General features: G+C 39.2%; 1 protein-coding gene and 2 long non-coding RNA genes across 3 annotated transcripts in view; 1 reads left to right on the top strand and 2 right to left on the bottom strand.

The window, feature by feature from the left end:
- Window positions 1–16681, top strand: part of LOC117531541 (bromodomain-containing protein DDB_G0280777-like) — a 483227-nt gene that overhangs the window by 166248 nt on the left and 300298 nt on the right. The gene's annotated exons all lie outside the window — the stretch shown is intronic.
- Window positions 3332–16681, bottom strand: part of LOC117530243 — a 130098-nt gene continuing 116748 nt past the window's right edge. The window contains exon 2 of the long non-coding RNA XR_004566252.1: window positions 3332–4172. This is a non-coding gene — a long non-coding RNA (uncharacterized LOC117530243). The remainder of the gene's footprint in view (window positions 4173–16681) is intronic.
- Window positions 7399–15722, bottom strand: LOC117530262. The gene is made up of 4 exons (XR_004566271.1): window positions 15608–15722; window positions 8993–9344; window positions 8547–8702; window positions 7399–8160 (listed from the first exon to the last, which is right to left on the bottom strand). It is a non-coding gene; the product is annotated as an uncharacterized LOC117530262 (long non-coding RNA).

The following is a 16681-nucleotide window of genomic DNA, read 5'->3' as shown; positions in this document are numbered from 1 at the left end:
AAGGGCTGGAAATGGTTCGACTGCAGGCACGCTGTTTACGGACACCGACCGGCGAGCAACGGGAGGCAGGATGACCGCGACTCGGCTTTGTTGGAAGCGACGGATGGTAAGTGTTTTTGTGACTGTAGTCTGCTTGAAAGCACGTTTAACGTTACTTATCCTATTGGTAGGAAGCACACTTTAACAAACGAAGATTATGAGTCTAAACTTGTGTTAAAGTAACATCGTCTCATCTACGCAGACACAGTGAGCTAGCTGACTGCTAACTAGCGAGCTAGCTAACGCCGTGCTCCGCTTTAAAGTATTAACTTCTGACAAACACCTCAAGTCAGCAAGACAACAAATGTGTACATTTGACTCATTTAGTGTCATTACGGTGATGTGTTTTTGTTTAACATGTCGCCATTTTGTGTTTTTGTTGAAGAATCCAGTTCCATAAGTGAGGAGGGTTCGAACACCAGCTTCAACATCTGTATCAACGTCCAGCACCACACAGCAACGTGTCATCGCAGGTAAGAATGTCTCACATCACCTTAACTTTACCAAATATGAAGGTCACCTTAACTTTACCAAATATGCTGGACCTTCCCAAAGTTTCAGTTATCTTGATCGCTTTGCATAAAAATCATGTTCTTTCAAAATGATGCTCCAAATGATCTGATTTGTTGGAGAATAAGTTTGAAAGAACATAATTTTTATGCAAAGTGACCAAGATAACTGAAACTCTGGGGAATGATCATACAGAGACTGAAGGTTTCTTTTTTTTTTTTTAAACTTTCTTTCCCATTTCTACCTTCATTATTGTCCAGGCAAGAGATAAAGGGAGCCTGTTCCAGCAGGAGAATCTCACCATCTTGAGTGATGTTGAGGCTGAACTGGGTTCAGTGTGATCGACACATCCGACTGATCCTTGAGGAAGCAACGGTGGTGGAAGCTGCATTTAATCAGGCATATCTTGGCGTGCTGGGTGACCTTGTGCAGGCGATGCATGACCGGGGCATGTGACCTGCGCCCCCAACCCAGACTACAGACACATGAAACTTATACGTATAGTTTGTGTTGCTTTTTTTGTGTATTTGCTCTTTTTTGTTGCAGTAAACAATTTGACTCATGTGACTATCATAATTTGTCATTTCATTCTGAGTCAACAGTAAAAAACATTTTGGTTCATTTCTAAGAATTTTTCATTTGGGTTTTTGCGCTCCAGAAGACACTGCACACTACACCTGGCTGAATCTTTACACAGATGCTGGCATACCATGTCTAAACTGAGATTTTACCAATTGGTATTTAACATAAACAAAAAGGTTTAGTCCCTTCAGTGAAGGCACCATTACATCAAGGAATTTTGAACAACCAGTTTTACTGTCTGTTACATTTACGACCCCATTAAATGTAAAACTTGTTTTACTACTGGATTATGCTTAAACAGCTTTTCAAACTGTTAGCCTTTAAATCAGTAAGCCTTGGTAACTTTTACAACTCAAAATGATGTTACACAAAAGTGGAGACATTTTAGCAAAAAGTACAAAAATTTATTCAAAATTCACAGTGAAACATAACTGGTGTATAACATGATGATGACAAAGGTGTCCCATTCCGTGGCATGAACCTCTGCAGCGGTGACTCTGAGAAAACCATCTGAAACACACACATACAGCATACATATTTTAATTAGTGCTGTCAGGTTATTAAAAAAAATGTGATTACAGGGTTTGTGATTAATCTAAATAAATCATTTAATTGCAGGTATATTTAAAAAAAACTCTGATCTGTGTGTGTTTGGGGCATTTAATAATCAGGTAAAAAAGGATCAGGGTTATTTTTGTTACATATCAAGGAGGTATTAAGCTGTAAATTGGTCTTAAATTGGGAGAACTGTCTAAGTGTAAGTTGGATGGGTTGAATGCAGGCAAATTAAATTGTATGTGTACAATGACAATAAAAGGATATAAATGTCTATAAAAACAGAATTGTGGGAGTTTGGAGGCTGATTCTTTCTGCACAATGACTCCTTTAATAATTATCTTATTAGATTTCATATTTTAAATTTGTCCATTGAACATTAAAATCTGGATGAAAAACAAACGTTTTTAATGTGTTTTAAGCCTGTTCGAGTTCAGTGACCACGTTAACGGTCATTAAAACCGAATCAACATTTTGTGCGTGAACGTCAGTAAATGCACAAACTCCCACATTTGAGATTTAACAATAAGTTACCAAAGCAAGTTACTTTGGTAAAAAAAAAAAAAAAAGTATTGACATTAACACGTTTATTGCTCAGAAACGTGTCTTTATTTACAGACCAAGTCACTGACGTCAAAACAAAATGGAGCAAAGTGTGACTGAAGGCCTGACAGGTATTGTAATTAATCTAAATTAACACTTTATTTTGACAGCCACAATTTTAATAGTTAATAGCGACAGCCTGCAGTTATTATTTACGAGCTACTTAGGAAGCTAACAATTAGCTTACCGTCATGCTTTGTCTCTTCATCTCTAGCAGCTTGTGCCTTCTCGTCTTCATCTTCATATGAATTCCCAAAGGCTTCTGTATGAATCAAGCGTGTTTTTCTCGCCGCCAGCAACTTTCTCTTAAAAACTCACAGCAGTAAACACACGGAGTTCGCCATTGTTTATGTTTGTGTCGCGTATAAAACTACGTCACTGCAATTTGCTCTGCTGACCCCGCCCACGTTGAAGAGGTACTATTTGCAGTAGAAAAGCTCGCGCTTGGAACCAAGCCGAGTAGTGCTGGTGCTTTGTAGTGGAAAAGTGGCTTTTCTGTGCAACCACCCACTCCAGCAGGTTGAGCAGGTGAAATCAGTGAAATCACCTGCTGGAGTGGGTGGTTGCACAGAAAGCCTGCACTCTCTCTGCCCTTTCTGGAACCAGTTTGAGACCTCTGTGTTATATTCTCATCAAAAACATACTTGGAGTCAGGTTTTATTTTATTTTGCACATACATACATCACTGACACACCACAAAGAGATTTCCATCAGGTTTCACCCGATTATGCACATTTTTAGATAAAGTATCAAATAGTTGTTTATCATAGTTTGCTGTGTGTGAAAATTATTTCTGCTTTATTTTTTTATTTTTTCCTTTCTTATTTCTGACTGTAAACCTTTATGACACTTATAAAACACCAGTACAGCATATATATTCTCAAAGTACAGGATGTCCTGAAAAAAAAGAGACATACCACTTGATTGTGGGATGCAGGGTGAGCTTTTAACAGCAATAATAAAACATTTATGTCAGGCGAGTGAACTGCCCAAAAAAATGCCCTCAGACCCCAGAGGGTTAACAGGCCCCCGATTGTCTCCCTGTGTTCAGTATTTGTCGAAAAACAAGTGTAATGTTGTGAATGTCACACTGTCAGTCGGCATACCTCTTTTTTTTTTTAATACTTCAGTGTGTGTGCGCCGCTTTGAGCTCACACACACACGAGCTCCAACTAACATTTTTTACTGGTTCACGTTTATTTCATTTGACATTGTACCAAAAGAAACTATCCCTGTGTGTCATCTGTAGCTCCACTCTGTGTACTTTCTTTTCTGTGTTCATGTTGACCGATCTGACAGACAGGGGATTCCCAACTCCCAGGACCAATTTACATGCATTTTCACATTTTTAGGGGCGTGAAAAGGGAACGTGCTTGAATTCATTCATATGCAAGCTTTGATACATCTGGATATTTTTGTGATTATGCCAGTTTCTGGGTTTTGGAGTGCACATGTTTCAGTAGAAAATCCACTCAAGTCTTTGTACATGAGGCCTCAAATGTTAACGCAATGCATCCTGGGTTGATTTTTCCTATATGTGGTCGGGAGAATTCGTTTTCCATATTCAGAGCAATTAAATAGTTCCATAGCAGTGGAACACCTGCTCCAACTAACAGATGTTTCACAGAGTTTTGATCAATTCATACCTGAGTTTTGAAGAACCTGTGATGACTGTGGTATTTCATCATCATTTTCAGTCTTCACAGGGACACGAGCAAAACGTAACTTGATCTTCTCAGTGTCCAGCCAGTTAAGCTGCTGTCCCTCGTTACTTGTCCAGACTTCCTCTTGTTCCTGTTTAACGTCCTTCTGGTCGACACTCAGACTCAACTCCTGCTGTTCAGGGAGCATTTCTTCTTTAATCACCAACTGCTGCAACATGTCTGCAAGGAAGCAATTAATATGAAGAACAACATTTGTCAGAGTGAAGACAAACCAGCAGCACTGTCACCATGAAGTTACTGCACTGATGGAACTGATACTGTGGAATAACACATCAAGCATCCTTGGTTTAGATTTTTTTTTTTTTTTTTTTTTACATTCTTGATCTGGACCCAGATGATGCTTTTACACAACTCAGAGGTTCAGTCCAGTTGAAGAAATGTTTGATACTTGTCAAAGTTTGATCATCGTCACCTTGTTGCTAAAAAACTGGACAAATGTGCCACGAACATTCACAGCTGAGCTCAGTCTGCTGCAGGCTGTACTTTATCTGGTCAACTACGTCACAGAACACTCAGGTCCTGAACACTCTCAGGTCCAACCCCCCTCATCAAAGTAAGGATCCGATGTCACTGGGCTGTAGCTTCCTGCAAAAGGCAACTGCGAGAGAAATTGCATCTTTGGTTTAGATTTTTTTTTTTTACATTCTTGATCTGGACCCAGATGATGCTTTTACACAACTCAGAGGTTCAGTCCAGTTGAAGAAATGCTTGATACTTGTTAAAGTTTGATCATCGTTACCTTGTTCGTAAAAAAAAATAAAATAAATAAAAACTGGACAAATGTGCCACGAACAATCACAGCTGAGCGCAGTCTGCTGCGAGCTGCACTTTGTCTGGTCAACTACGTCACAGAACACTCTCAGGTCCTGAATGAGACCCACCCAGACAGACAGCTGGTCCAACCCCCCTCATCAAAGTAAAGATCTGATCTCACGGGGCTGCAGCTTCCTGCAAAAGGCAATTGCGAGAGAAATTGCTTGATTTTACTGGGTGGCGCTCCTCCCTCGCATAACTCACAGGGCGTTGCGTTTGTATTCCAGTGAGGCGACAAGGCTCCTCCCAGTTTTCTCTTAGATCTGTCACTGGTGTCACTGCTGAGACTCCTCACATAAGACATTCATGAGAGAACGGGGGGGGGGGGGGGGGGGGGTGATACGTCACACACATAATCTGCCATGGGAGCACACCATAATAGCAGAGATGACCAGAAAGGAACAGCCACTTCTGGAAGTGACAGAGCTGTTGCCAGCCTGGCCGTGGTTGCAACGGACACCAGGACTCCTGTTCAAACTTCCTGGACTTATGCATTTAATTTTTTTTTTTTTTTTTTTTCCAGACAACAATACTGCAGGAGCGGAGCTCACAGCGTTTTTTTTTTGTTTTTTTTAAATCAGGAGGGCTGTCTCTCTCTCTCTGTCTTGTCCCGCCAACTCTCTCTCTGTCCCTCTCCCTCCATCTCAGTATGTGTGGTGGGAGTTCTTTAATGTGCTCATTGTGAGGATGATACACAATCAGTGCGGAAATATGATGACATGCTTTCATTACATGGCACTCTGCTCAAATCCAGCTCCAACAGCATTCATGTGTTTGTAAACCGAGAAAATCCTTCCACTACATGTCGCGCCATAAAAATGATGCAGTAGGGCTGCTCCAGTTGTTCCGTCATTTTCTTTGCAATGAAAATCCGCCGAGAGCACTACATACGTCCTCACACAAATGCTGCTTGCCAGCAAATGACGCAATCGACAGGCGTGAAAAAATTCACACATGCACACGAAGGTTCAAGGTTGGCTCATGCAAGCACACGTGATTCATTGCAAAAAATAAAAGTCCTCGTATATAAAATAAAAACCTGGCAACACCACAACACTTTGGTTAAAAATAAAATTTAGTGCCAAAAAGTTTTATTCACTTACATCACAGCTCGGCATTACTTCTTAAACTGGTGTTACTGTGAAGTCAGATCATAAAACCAAACCCTAAAGTCAGCTCTTTTTGTCAGCAAAATAACATACTTCCAGGAAATATTTGAAGAAACTAAACATCAGGGCCAGTTTCTTATATTCAGTTTCTCCATGTTGTGTGGGCTGTAGTCAAAGTTTCCACTGTTATTTTGATTATTCTGAGTGTGCCGAGGGTCAGGTGGTAACTTGGGTCAGGTGGTCAGGTGGCTTGCTGTGATTGGTGATAAAATCATGGACTTAGGAGAGGACCTCGCTGAGATGTGTGCACATAATTTAGGAGAGGTTAATTCACCTGTTCCAGACTAATATGACCCCAATAAACAACTTGAGATATGTGCCAAATAGAGCTGAAACAACTAATCGAGTTAATCGATTAAAATCGATTATTAAAATAGTTGTCAACTAATTTAGTCATCGATTAGTTGCTAAATAATTTTGCTTTACCGCAAATGTTTCGTTTCTTCCATATAATCAACCGAGCTTTGCTTTGAATCTTGAATCAATGAAGAAGTGCTTCAAGCTGCTGCTTTATTGGTTTCATTTGTTTTATTTCGCTTTATCTTAATTTTTCCCCACTAAAACCCTAAAGAACATATGTCTGTGAGGAATATTTACCTTTTTTATGTTAATCAGACCTGTTATGGTCTTCTGAAACAGTTGATAGATGTATTTTATGCTAACGCCAATGCTAACAAGTTAGCATGTCTACGGCGTTTTCAATGTTAAAGTTAGCATTAAGATGCTGGCATTTCAGCATGTTTGTGCATTTGTTTTCTGTATAATAATTAATGGCTCAGCGTTTGCTGTCGTAAAAGAGTCAAATGTATTACAAATTATAATATTTAATTTATTTTATTTATATATTAATAATAGCAACAATAATAATAGTAATAACTAATAATGCTACAATACAATTTTAGAGTCACATGAGTCACATGTGTCATTGTGAAATGACCACATAGTTTACAAGTTATACAGAGAATGTTGCACATATAATGAGTCAGGCTACAGTTTTTGATTTAGGTTTTATGGTTCACTGGTTATGCTAATTGTTCATTTGCAGCAACAAAAATACCTCTCTTTTCACCATATATTTTATAACATTTATATGTTTCAATGTTGTTTTATGGCAACCCAGCACTTTGATAAAGCAATATCATTTGAAATTATTGTTTTTGTTCTTTATTATAAACTGTTTTATTCTTTATTATTTTATATTTCAACAGCCAAGGGACATTTGACGATTTGTTGATTTTCAAGTATTTTAAGTTTTCAAATAATATTCTGTTAAATAAAGTGATGGAAGGAGAGAAAATTGTTTCCCTGGCACATTTTTAAAACTTCCCCGCTAATCCGATTAATCGTGTCGAAAACCCATAATATTCATCGATGATCCAAATAATCGTTTGTTGCAACCCTACTGCCAAAATCTCTATCCAGGTCAAACAGCCCAAAATTTTGATATTTTAAGAGAAAATGGCCAAAATAAGTGGGTCAACTTATTACCACACATCATTAGAAAATGAACGCTTTACAAATATGAATTTTTTATTTTCAGTCCTACTGTTATCAATGGAATATGCATTTAAAGTGGAAAATACAAAACAAATCTTGTATCTTTGGCAGACAGCAGAATCTAGAGGTCTTAAATGTTTTAAAGATTATCAGGGGAACATCCACAACAGAAAGTTTAAGATACTAAAGATTCCAGACTATATGTAGGTCGTTTGACCAAATGTTTTTTCTTAAAATATTCAAACTAGAAATTTTACACTCTTCTATGACCCTTCTAAACATGTACTGGTCATTCTGAGCATATTGAGTACTTTGGAAAATCTATAGCTGCTGCAGTTTAGAAAATCCAGCTGTACTTGAAGAAACACTCAGGACGGGTGGTCATTTTCGGGCTGTTCCATGATCGTCTCAGCGAGGTCCTTGACTAACTTTGTTCATGTAAATGTGGAGCTGATGAGTAGGATTGAGGAAGGAGAGACCGAAGACCATCAAACAGTTTCCCTATAATGCATTCAGTTAAGCGGATACTTTCTTCCATAAACCTGGAAAAAAGCCTCTCTTCTCTTTCCAGATTCCTCTCATGCTGCTGTTGAATGTTGTCCAGTAAAGATCTCTGCTGGCTGATCGATCACCCAGGAACTCAGCATCACCAGATGATGGCTTTTGATCTAGAAAGAATGTATAATTTCAGTTAAAGAAAAAAATGTTCATGTTTTTCTCTTTGTGGATCTCTCAGTCGTGTATTCTACAAAACAGTCATCCTGCTTCTATATTCAAATATGTTGTAACTCGTCCACACGGCTTTTGACTTCACAAAGCTCAAAACAGAAAAACAAAATTGAAATGAAAATGTTTGTGTCTCAACTGTCTAAAGGATATTAACTCATATTCTGCTGGAACTTTGTAATATTACCATTTCTAAAAAATAAAGCACTCCAAATATATAAATAAATATGCAGTGACTTTGAACGATATTTTTTCAACAAGCTCTACAGGAAATTTCAAGAACTCACTGTGGTTTTATTTTGCAGCATATTACTCTTTAAAAACTCACTTTTTTTGTCTGGAGCCTCCTCTGTGGTCTTCAGGTTGTGGAGATCTGCTGTCATTAACCTCTTCCAATGTGCTCTTTACATCATCATCATCATATTGTATGGCCTTGCCTTACAATATAAAGCGCCTTGGGGCAACTGTTTGTTGTGATTTGGCGCTATATAAAAAAAAAAATTGATTGATTGATTGATCATCATCTGTATATATGAGAGCAGAAATTAATGTGATGTACTAAAGTGAACGAGGATAAAGAGTGTTGGTTAACTCGATGATAGACTGTGTTCATACACTTTACTCCGAGAATAAACTCGTGGGATAACTTAACATGAATCACCAACATTAACTTGAACTAAATACACACATTTGGCTAAAAGTACGTCTCATAAAAAAGATACATAAATAAAAAAATGAGGAATGTTGAGAGAGCGTGGTTTTATCAGGACTTACCTCCAGGCTTTCTGGTGTCTCGGGTGAACTTTCCTCCGGTGGAAAATCGACTTCTACTCCAGTGTCCTTGGAGAGAGGTCGACCGCCGATTATTACTGCATTAATTCATAATAAGTGAAGCTGGTTGGAGCTGCACAGCTTCTGCTCATTTTTAGTTTCTCCTTGTACAAAGCGCTCGTTGCTTCCCAGCAGTTTTTAATTTGCTCTACTGACCTGCTGACTCCGGACACAACAAGTCTGTGCTGCCAACTTACGTCCGTCAAGCTTTTCCACTTATTTTAAATGATTTTAATACGTTGAGGAGGAGCGCTGTCTCTTGTAAAGTCCAGCTCTGTTTTTTCTGTCGCCATTTCTGTGAACACAGAGCAGGAAGCGTCATGTGGTGATGTGACATAACACACATGCGCAGTAAGGCTCCTCACAGACGGACAATCCGACGTGCTGTTTACATGGAATGAGATCAAGTTAAAAACACGGTTACACCACCTCCTGTAACTCGATCGTAATTTCGATCAGATTGGGCAAATCTAATCAGATGGAGCTGTTCACATGGCGTGATTTTGATCTGATTGTTCAATCAGATTACTTTTGGTCCATGTAACCGCAGATATTGATAATCTGAAATAGACCTACTGCAAAGTGAAGCAGTGTGTTTGTCTATTTTTAAAATACACACGGTCCGCTCTGCGTGGGGAGTGACTATTCGCCCGACGGCCGTCTCTCTGCCCAGTTTGAGAGGAGCCCCTCACACAGCTACAGCTCTGTTCACAGACACACTGACAAACAGTTTCTGAAAGACGATCCTCTCAGCAGAAGTCCACTTTCTTCTCTGTTTTTGCTCAGAGTCGCTTTTTAGGGCAACACACAACGCTTCACAAACACTGTAACTTTAATAAAATAAAAAACTGATGTTGAGGCTTGCATGTTCAACCTCCAACTGAAATGCATCTGCTGAATCGTAGAGAGAGATTAAAAAAAAATATATATCACACAGGGACCCAGTCCAGCAACATTAATAAAAAAAAAAACCACTTAAAAATGGTTAATAAACAAAACAGAAAGACATATCCCATCACCATTTCAGCAAAATGTCAAGACTTTGGTGCAGTGACACTGTGCCATTGCTGAGTCAAGAGAGCTCTGGACTATTGATGATGTTTAAAAATGGAGAAGTACTTTTTATCTGTTTACTCGATTAATCGCCAGAATAATCAATAGAATACTCGATTACTAAAATAATTGATTGCTGCAGCCCTCAAAGCAATTATTTACAAATTTATGTGAAATGACTGGAAGATATATTGCACAAGATGCTGGTCTCAGTCTATGGCCAAAGGTGCTCTGACAAGAAGTCCAAGCGATGATGATGGTGATCCATCACACACTGACAGATCAGCGCCGTGCATAAAAAAACATCACATCCAGATGGATGACAATCTGTTTGAAAAATTATCACTTTGCAGCATTTAGTCTCAAGGATCAGATGTGGTCTGGCTCAGAATTGTGTCCAGTACAGTTGGAAGATGGAATCACATGAGCTCACCCTGTGTTCACATAGACATCGATGGTTCCAACACATCACATTAAAAACAAACCTCCCCTTCTGTATGTTATTTTCTTTTTTCCTTTGGTTTTCTCTGTGCAGCTCCACATTTAGGCGATAAGCTGTGATTGAAGTTATTATGAGGGCTGCAAACTAACGATCTGATTTTTGGTTCATTTTAAAATCAAACACAGTTTAACACGTGCAAAAGAGTGATTTTGCAGACAAACGGATAAACACAAAGTGTAAAGTTGGACTCACCAGCATCAAAATGACTGTAAGCCGCAGAAGAAATAAAACCAGCAAGAAAAAACACAAAGGTGACTGTCCAGGAACCCAGGGTTCAGTTCTAGCTGGTCTGGTGGCTTTCAGGTTGTTTAAATGTATAAATCGGTTTGCTGATCGGTTTGCTCATCAGTCCTATAAAATCCTCTTTCCAGGATTAGTGCTATGTAATGTAATTCTTACATTACAAACACACATACACACATATATATACACGAGGTCTGTTAGAAAACTATCCGACCTTTTTATTTTTTTCAAAAACAATATGGATTTGAATCATGTACGCTTGCATCAGACAAGCTTGAACCTTCGTGCACATGCGTGAGTTTTTTCACGCCTGTCGGTTCCGTCATTCGCCTGTGGGCAGGCTTTGTGGGAGGAGTGGTCCAGCCCCCTCGTCGGATTTTTATTGCTTAGGAATGGCGGAGCTACTGCCGCTTTGCTTCATCAAAATTTTTTCAGAAACTGTGAGGGACATCCAGGTGGACACCATATGAGAAATTCAGATGGCTTTCGGTGAAGATTCTATGGACGTTACACAGATTAAGGAGTGCTTCAAGCGGTTTAATGACGGCGCACAATGACGCAGCCGCAATGGGCGGGACAAAAAAAACACCTCTGTGTTGGAAGTCTTTTTTTTCATTTTATTTTTGGGAGGTCATGTGATCCACACAGTTGTATGTTACGTGCGGGTACTGATGGCAATTTCGAAGCCTCATGAACCAATGAGCCACTGCAACACAACTGGCTGAAAATCGACACACTGCTTCGACGCGTTTGATACAATTTGAAGGGTGACATCTGCTGGATTGCTTTGAGAATTACCTTGAGCGAGTGCCCTGACAAATGTTTGCATTAATTCATGACTGATGTGGTTTGTTCTTGAAAAATAATAATAAAAGAAAATGTCATATGTATTATTGTGTCTTCTTAATGTAATAAATAGTCCCTACAGATGCACACATAATAGTTATGAAACCCTTTATTGTAGACTATATGTAGATTTGTGTTATTCCTCAAACTATATTTGGATAAAATGTGACGGGAAAAGCGAGAAAGACATGTGCTTCTGCAACTGCTTATGTTGCTGTAATTTGTAAATTAGAATAGAGGGGATAGGAGACGGTGATTGTGCAACTTTCAACATTTTTTATTCAAAAAAAGAATAATGTCTTCTGCCTCACAACCTCTCCAGCTTTGGAGAAGACCCGCTCGCAAGGCACTGATGTTGCTGCATCGACAAATATCTTTTTGCCATTCTCTGTAAATTGGGATAGACTGCGACTCGTGTCGCCCAGTATTTGAGCCGGTCTTCTCCTCTGGAGGTGGGCATATGTTGGGTCAAACCTTTGTAGTAAAGCCCTGAAGGCTTTGCTCTCCACTATTATGAATGGTTGTGAATCTTCCACAACATAGTCCACCAGTGCCTCATCCAAATCAGCTTGTCTGCCTTTAATGGAAATACAGTCTGACATTCTGAGCTATTTTTGTTTATGTGTATGTTTTAATATTAGATAAAGAATAAAATATAGCTTACATGGCCTCATTCCTGCTCCAGAAGCAGCAGCCATTGATGTCTCGGGATGTTTGGTCCTCAGGTGTCATTGAAGACGTATTGTTACTGTACCTCAACTCTTGAGCACAAATCAAGCACTTGACCTTTTTGGGGCTTATTAGATCAAAGTGCTCCCAAGCAATTGATTGTGCTCTTTTTGGAACTGGCTCCTCCATGTCCCTTCCTCACCACTACTCACTCTCTCACACACACTCACCTTTCTCTTCAACAAAATCACAGCTCTTCAGTCACTCAGCTCAGTCTCTAATCTACCTATAATAGATAGTCTAAGCCAGGGCCGTATATAGGAATGTGAAAGGGGGGGTTCAAATCCTTGAGTTGGGGGTCCAGTGGGCCGCAGGGTCCCCAGTGGGGTTGAGGGGCAAAGCCCTTGTGGGGGGCTCAGGGGGGCAAAGCCCCCCGAAGCAGAAGCTTTTTGAGGATTTCGAGGGGTAAAAAGCTACATAAATTTCATTTGAAACCCAAAATGTATCATTTTAGGAAATACATTTTTACATACAAATAGTACTTGCTTGGGATTGGATCAGTTGCCATAAGAACCACCCAGGAAGAACCAAGATAACATTAATGCAAACTTTATACCTGCCTGTCGGCTGCGAATGACGCAACCGACAGGCGTGAAAAAACTCACGCATGCGCACGAAGGTTCAAGCTTGGCTGATGCAAGCACACATGATTCAAATCCATATAGTTTTTTCAAAAAATAAAAAGGTTGGATAGTTTTCTAACAGACCTCATATTTAGCGGTATTAATATTCACGTTTACATTATGAATATGTACGTATATGTATGTTATGTATTAAAATAGCGGTATTTAATTTGGCGACCTTGTTTAACTCGCGAAATTCGTATAATAAATCCCACGCGAATATTTGCACCTTTACAGTATTTGCATCAGGAAGGAGAAGCTCCCTTTATTTCTCAGCTTATACATACAAACATGTTTTTACAAACCAGACAAGTGTAATTGTGTGTCTACGTGGGTATTTACAAGCCTAGTAATCTGTTTGATATCAGAGGAGGACAGGGACCAGGGAGCAAAAATTCTCAACCCCCATGGGAAAAGTTTATCTAGCAGTTTCCCCTTTCATCACTTAAGGGATTACTCTGGCAGAAGAAATTGAAACTTGAGGGTGTGTGATAATAGCTGTGTAACAGTTAGTAATTATCAATGAAAAGAAAATACATAACGTTGATATCCAGATCAGAAAAAAAATCAGCAGAATTCTCTGTGGGGGAGGGGGGGTTGTGTATAGAGGGAGTTCAGGGGAGGGTTCGGTTGAACCCCCCTGAACCCCTCTATACACGGGCATGTAAGCTATAACCTATGTTGATGTACTGCGTGAATAAATGTTGTATATGAATGGATGCCTGTTGTGTATGGTGTGTGTCTGTCTATGTTAGATCCTATGTGTATGTACTAAATGAACTTTAAACTAGACCTAAATATAAATTAATGCTTTCCTTGGCTTCGATTCACATGGTAATTGGCAATAACAGCGTCGCTAGCAATCTCCTCCTCTCAAAAACCCACAGTTTGAGCTGCGATTCAGATCTCATTTAAATACTTGGCGGGTTGTATTGAAATGCCCAGATTATGCGAAGCTCGACATGTGGTGTGACGTAACGAGGCCTCGCTCGCAGTGGTCACATGATGGGGGAGTGCTCGAAACGCTGCTCACTGACACTTCTGGTTCAAAAAGCTCGATGCTGTGTCGAGCAGACTGACTCGAGCTTAACATCACTACGTGCTGGTGTATATAATTAAAGCTGCCACCTCCTTGCGGTGGCCTTTTTTTTTTTCATTGGTCAAAGAGAAACCGTTGGTTCGTTGTTTTTTCTACATCACTTTTTCAACCATGGATGCACACGCAGAACTGCATTTCATGACTCTGTAACACAGATGCACTGCAGCCTGACGCACAATGTGCACGTCAGCCGGACTGTGCACGAGTGTTTTTTGGACTGCGTTTAAAAAGTTCCTCAACTTCAGAGCATGTCCTGCTGCTGCACTCAGCGCATACAGAACCAGACAGCAGAAAGATCGCAGACAGACATCAACATCTGCAGCAGCAGGCTGATAACAGCGATCCCTCACGTGACCACTGATAAAATAATTGTACGCCTCCAAAAACTTGAAATCCTTCACGGTCGTCATCTCCAATATTTAATTCCTCACAATATCGCTTTCGATCGTTGGGATCAAGAGTTGACACATCGTCTGAAGTCATCTTCCCGTGCGTTTTCTCATCGCATCTGCCTGGAGTCTGGAGTTCGCTGCCTACCATCTGTGTGCGCATGTGCGGGAAAAGCGGAAGTAAATAACAAGCGCGATCCCTTCTATTCCTATGAAATAACATAACATCTCATAACAACCCACTTTTATAAAAACCTTAGAATGTTTTATGAACATATTATTTCTGGGGGTTTTTTTTTGTTTTGTTTTTTTTGCAAAAGACAATACAACAGAAAAAGAAGTTTATATTATTAATGTACTTATTATTATGGGAAAGTTTTACATACACAAATGTAAATTCTCAAAAAAAAAACATTCTATATCTTTTATAAGGACTTTGAAATTTATATGAACAGCATTGAACACTGTACAAATACAAAGCCTATAAAAACATTATCAGCATGGAAACACTATGAACTGTACCTAATATGTCATTTTATTTATATTTATTGTTGTGACCCCCTGGCAAATTTTTGTTCAGGTATGTAAATGCACTGTGTTGAGGAACTTCTCAATAAAAAAGGTTACAAATGTAAAGGTGTGAAGCGAAAACGAACAGTTTTGTTGAATACAAAAAAGAAGAAAAATGCTGACGCCTTCTCTATAAGGAACTTTTTTTTTTAATTTTTCTTGTATCTCTCTTTCAATTTATAACTGATACTGCGACTTTTTGTGGCCTTGTGTTCTGTTCGTTTGTTATTGTTTTTGTTTCCCTTCTATTTTTCCGATTCAAGGACTGTTTTCTTTAAAGCACGTTTGACTGCTGACTTTATGGCCACGAGTCACTGCAGTTATTATATTAGAAACAATTCATACATTTAGAAAACAGAAATAAAGTTAACTCTGATCTGTTTAGCTGCTATGTTAGCCAGCTCCAAACTAGCCCTGCTGCTAACGTTCTGCTAAACTCGTCTGTTAATGAGTCCTAAGCATCTATTAGCGTCCTTTGGCTCATGTACAAATAAAGTGTGTTACCTGCTGAAATGCTCCGCTCCACGAACCCGGATAAACGAGGAGAATAAAAGATTAATTTGAAATGTTGGAGAAGAACAGAGAAGGTCAGCGAGCAGACTGTCACCTCCGTGTAAGCAGCACAGTGATTGGCTCAGACACATCAGCCAATCAGAACGTCGCGTCTTGGAGGAGTCCAACACAGTCAACATTTTTCTGTTGAAAAGATTAAAATACTCCAAAGTGTGTGTTTTTTCACCGTCTATTTGTAGACGTTGATTAAATGTTGTTCTTTCGACCATGTTTAACCCTGATGTTATTTTTAGACTCTTGACTGACTGACCCCAGCTAACAGCGCATCGGGGCTGCCCAGATCGATGCCTGACCTAAATAACACAACATAAATAACAACAGCTAAAACGAATTTACAAAAGAACGGATTTGCACTGATCTCAAAAATGACCCAGGGGACTGGCAAAAAAAAAAAAGCAGAAATCCGCCAGAAGTGGATATTTTTCATCCCTGCGTCTAAAATATGGAAATAAACTAAATGCTACTTAACTAAACAATGCAATGTTTAAAATAAAATATTAGTGTTGGTATCAGTGGCGGTTTGTCAATAGGGGTCGCGAGAACGCCGCCCCATCTGAAATTTGACAAAGGAAAATCTACATAAACATAGTAACATTTATATTAAAAAATTAAAATAAGCATTTACTTTTACCATAAAATGACAGCCTGTCATTACCTTTCATTATTTAATAAAAGGTCTTTATGACAATGTATGGATTAATACGAGCTATTTAATAATAGCCCAATTTCATAGCCTTAAGAGTGTGCATATCATGAATGCTTGGTCTTGTGAGAATCTACTGAATCTACTGGTACCTTGTTTCCCATGTAACAATAAGAAATATACTCAAAACCTGGATTAATCTTTTTAGTCACGTAGCACTACTATTATTCTGAACACTACTGTACAAGTGCTGACTCTTCTTCTGCCTTGGATGTTTGTTCTTGTCCCAGTGTTGCCAGATGGACGATAATTATCGTATTTGTACGATAGTTTTACCCTCTGTACGATGTACGATCAATAAT

This window comes from Thalassophryne amazonica, chromosome 18 (assembly GCF_902500255.1).
Source record: "Thalassophryne amazonica chromosome 18, fThaAma1.1, whole genome shotgun sequence".
In the NCBI taxonomy this organism is placed as follows: Eukaryota; Metazoa; Chordata; class Actinopteri; order Batrachoidiformes; family Batrachoididae; genus Thalassophryne; species Thalassophryne amazonica.
Note: the sequence above shows the minus strand (reverse complement) of the source record. Positions and strands in the feature narration are given on the sequence as shown.